Source organism: Geospiza fortis, unplaced genomic scaffold (genome assembly GCF_000277835.1).
Source record: "Geospiza fortis unplaced genomic scaffold, GeoFor_1.0 scaffold1, whole genome shotgun sequence".
Taxonomy (NCBI): domain Eukaryota; kingdom Metazoa; phylum Chordata; class Aves; order Passeriformes; family Thraupidae; genus Geospiza; species Geospiza fortis.
The window spans coordinates 6,567,858-6,572,727 of NW_005054320.1; the positions used below are offsets into that span (position 1 = coordinate 6,567,858).

General features: G+C 45.5%; 1 protein-coding gene across 1 annotated transcript in view; it reads right to left on the bottom strand.

The window, feature by feature from the left end:
• SPICE1 (spindle and centriole associated protein 1) overlaps window positions 1-4,870 on the bottom strand; it is a 36,184-nt gene that overhangs the window by 23,723 nt on the left and 7,591 nt on the right. The window lies entirely within an intron of this gene.

Genomic DNA, 4,870 nt, shown 5'->3' on the forward strand with positions numbered 1-4,870 from the left:
CCCGCCCTCCCTCAGGGGTGCAGGGGACAGCCGCCGCCCCCGCCGCGTCCCTTAAGTGGAGCAGTGCCCTCAGCAGTACCTTGGTTGCTCCAGCCCCCTCCAGGGAAACTGCTGCTGGCGTTGTCGCTCGCCTTCCATCTCGCCTCGCCTTAATTTTTCTCCTCGTTCACTTCGCTGTTATCCCTCCTCGCTGCAAATACCCTCCAAAGATATCTCTCAGTGTTCCTCTGAGGAAACCTTGGAATTTTCCCCTTGTGAAAATGTATTTCAGACGCTGTTAACAGGTTGTTCAGAGCAGTATGTCACACAAGCCATGAAATTAAGGTGATATGGAATTAAAGAGTGGCCCTTGTTTAAATCTAACGAACAGATTTCATTAGCTGTGCCATTGAGGAAGGGTGTACCTCGGTAGCCACAAGGAATCTGTGGTTTCTGTGAAGCAACTGGTGGTTCTGGAACTGGTTCTGGGACTGGAAATTAATCATTGAGCTTACAGATGGGTGCAACATATTCCCTACAGATTTACCCCAGAATATGCCACACATCCTCCACTTCCCTCCACACAGGTGAAGACATGATGTAATTACTCCAAAAGGCTACAGTTAACATTTTGTATTACAGTGTGAACATAATATTTTGTCTATGGGAGCTGGAAAGTGAAGGCATAAGGCTTATCATCTTTTCATTCAAAACTTTTTCCATTTCACCAAGATTTCCTGGTGCTTAGGGTCCCCATCAATGCAATTCTGGCTTTACCAGCATCACTGTAAAAAGATTCATGTGAAGGTGCAGATGGTAGTGGTTAGTGTATTGAGGGAAAGAATTGTGTTGCATGTGATACAAAGAGAAGATGGAAATCACAAGGGGAGTAAAAGGCATTTGAGAAATACTTTCAGCAATTGTCTGTAATGAAGTGCTTCAAATGTGGAGGTTGCACCTCGAAATCTTCAGTTTCCATCTAGACACTCAGCATAGGTACCACATGCACCTGAAAGTGATCATCAGAGTTCAGCCTGTGGGAAGAGAAATCCATGCGAGGCAATTCATTAATTTGTGTTGGTCTGAAAATTTGGAAGCAAAAGCATAAATCAAGGGCATATCTGGATTTCTCTCTTAACATGGCTGTAAATTGTCTTGAAGAACAAGGCCTACTGAAGGAAAAAAGCAATAAAGGCGTAATTGCGCCATCACATTGTCTATTTGGAAACCTCTTTAACCTCTCTGCTATTACTAATTACAATCAAATACAAATGGTAAATACCTAATACAAGGAAATATGATACAAGCCAAAGACAACTCACATTCAAGCAGTGTATTCTCAGACACTTTGCCCACGTATAAGAAAGGCTGGAGCATGTTCTATCAGACATCTTTAAAGCCTGTCTACATTTCACTTCTTGTTACTCTTCATGCTCCATTTTCAGCAGTCTGAAAATGTGGCATTATCTCTGCAGAAGCCAGCTGAGCATCTACAGCATCTATTAACTTGCAGAGGAGCTTACATAAGACAGAGACTACATATGCAAACAGTAATTTTAAATCATTAGGTTTCCAAACATTTTGGTTTGTTATACATTCATGCTATTTACCTTTCTTAGTTAGTATGATTTAGGGAATTCCTTTGTAATATCCTCTATCCTGGATATTTTTGCAGCCATGGTTGCCAGGGGAAATGTAGTTTCTTTACTGGTTTGGAGGTGTTTTTTTTTTTTATTTTGTTCCCAACGGCAATGAGATTTTCTGCTTTTGTGTTATAGAGAAAAAAAAACAGCAAAAAACTCAAAACCACACTGTTGTGAGCCTCTCATCCAGCACAGTTCCTTCTTCCCTTGAGACACTCACAACCTTAGGCTTTATTTATACTGGAAAAATGGATCCTTTTACAAAATACATGCCCTCCTCACAGCCAGAAACAAGGGCCCCAAGATCATCATCCCCTTTTTTGGAGGTTTGGCACCCTGGGCTCATAGGCAGCCTAGAAACAGCCCAGCTGAGGGCTGCCCCTCTTCCCTCCAGTGACTTTGGCATCAGGGCTGTGGGCAGGCTCCAGCGAGGGCTCTCTTGCCCCTCACAAGGCAGCTGCATTTCGGGTGAGGCTCTGGTCCTTGGCTCTGCTGGAGCTACAGCCATGTGACAGCCCTGTCTGTATCCCTTTGGCCTGGACCTGCTGACCAGCTTCCTGGCCAGTCCGCAGGTCTGCCTCACTGTTGGGGACTTGTCTGCTGCTGATGGGACTGTGTCTGTCCCTGACTGCCATCACCAGCCCTGAGTCACTAGCTGCATTGACCTCAGACCTGTCCCATTGCTATTGCCTTGTCCACCAGTCTGGACTCTGTTGATTCCTTGCTGGAATCACCCTGGCTGGTGAAGTCCCTGCTCTGCCCCTCTCTCCCCTCTCTGTGTTGTGGCACTGGGATCCCTGTCCCTCAGGGAGCATCTGGCCCTTGCTGGCTCCTGATGCCAGAGTACTGTGGCGTACACAAGAAAAGATCACTTCCAGTGCCTCAGACCCATGGAGTATCTGGATGAGAATACTGTCTCTTAGAGGGATTGGTTCTTTTTTCCAAAGTACATGCTGCCCTTCAAGAGCAAGATCCAGGTGTAATGAAAAGGGAAAAATGGGCTACTCATCTTTACCAAAGGGTCTGAGTGAAGTGTTGTAAGTCAGCCAGCCTCCATTTGTTATCTAGAAAAGTAATGAAACGAGCTGTTCGGCAGTAAAGTGATGAGCAGCAGGCACTCTGCATTTGTCCAGAACAAATCATGTCAAACTAACCTAATTTATTTCTTTGCCAAGATAGCTGATTATTGAGTGCTGAAAGGAATAGGTGAAATATGTTTTGACTCCGTAGGGCTTTCGACATTGTCTTGAATACCACTCTACTAAAGGCAAATTAGCCTCAGATGGTATTAACATGAGAAGAGTGTGTGATTAAAAAGCAATTCCCCAACAGGTACAGTGGATATTTTCTTGTCAGTGGGAAGATATATCATACGAAGAGATCTGATCTGTCTGCTAGGATTGTTTACTTTCAATAGCAACTTGAATGGTGGAGTTGACCTTTGACTTCAAATTTCTGCAAATAACACCAAGTCAAGCTGTATCACACCTTGAAGGCAAAGATTTTAACAAAGGTTTACCATTGCTAAATCACAGAAAGAGCCTCAAAATAGTGAGATTAAATTAAGATAAGAACAATGTATGACACTTAGAAAATTTGAATTCTCAAATTAAAAATGAGGGAAAATGTGTAGTCGTTGGTAAGATACCATAATGTACAACTAATCAGGGAAAGCACTTGAAGAATACCATAACTCTGCACTGGAAAATGTGGGCTATATGAAGAGCCACTTTTTTGCCACAAAACCAACACAACTAGAAAGGGACAATGAATTGATATCCCAATCTGAAATATGCATGACACCAAATGACACAAAATTAATTTGCAGCTGCCACAGCTACCTTGGCTTGCAGAACACCATCTTTGTGCCATTGGTCACATTGCTCTGAGGAACCAGGCATGGCCCTCACCTGCCTTACCTCCTCCTGTTGCCTGAAGTCTCCTCTGGGAGAAGGTGAGTTTCCTGGTGTCCTCTCTCCAGCACATGCTAGAGGGCTGCTGGCCTTGGCAGAGGGACCTGTGCATCTGCAGAGAGCAGTGGTAAGGAAGGAGCTGTAGGGCTCAGGAGCCTTGGACTCTGCAGGGTGGGGAGGAGAAGCCACAAGTCTTCCAGTGCCACCACAGTTTGAAGTCTCTCAGTTCAGGTCATGCCATGTCCTGTTAAGAGGCAAGATAGAGTCATAAACTCTCTTTGTCTGCAGAGCATGATGTTCCAGGCTGAAAGACAAAATCTTTGTGTTGGGTTCTCCATCTTCCAGCAGGCCGCAAGAGGTTTATTTTACTCTAAATGATACTTCTTGGGACTCTGACAAAAGGCAGGGTGACTTGAACCCTGCTTCAAGACGAACAGAACTGACACAATTGTTTCCTTTTTTCTCTCGGCAGAAATCATACAAGGGCCCGGAGATCAAAATGGCAGCACAAGGCATGCTGGCTCGCTTTGCTGAGCTTTGCAACTTTTCCTCCAAAGACAAGTGACATCCGCAAGAAATCTCTCAGCCTTGAAAACAAAATCTGCAACTTGTGTAAAGCTTCTGGGGCTAGAGTCGCTGCAGTTGGAGACTACAGGCTGACTTTATAAAACTGCGGCTCCTGAAAGTTTATCCTCAGCCTGAAAAACCCGATTACTTTATAAGTAACACTCCATTTTCTCTGATTTTAAAGTGCATCCCTATACCATGGGATCTGACACATTTCCTAGGTGTGTTTTCAACAGGAGACCATAGGAGTGTTAAGCCATGACAGAGAGATCCCTTGCCTTTTCACAGCCCCGCAGTATTGCTCTCATCTTGCTGAAAAGGTTAAGAGCATTGCAGTGTGGTTTGTAGCCAGGTCCATGGATTATGCAAAGAAAAGATGCACCAAGCCATTTTCAGATTAATGAAATTACATTTGCTGCTGCCTTCCACACCTTTGGGCTTTAGGATGAGAGCGTTTATCCCAAAGTTGTGAGAAGCCAAAAATAAAGGTTAGGGAGCGCCCCATACAGGATTGCAGGTGCGACCTGCAGCTTCAGCAAGCCGGCAGAATATGGAGCGGGGACGCCCCTAACGCGGTGGGCAGGGAGTGTTGAAGCCCTGCAGATGCTGATCCCCACGTGCCTGACGATGCCAGCGTGTCCCTGCGCTCACGGCACGGCTCCCCAAGGGGAAAAGCTCCCTGACAATCGGCTGCTAAGCCGGGCTCAGAATTTGGGCCCGGTCACAGAGAGGAGAGAGACCCTCCTCCCCTGGGCTGGCCAGCCAGCC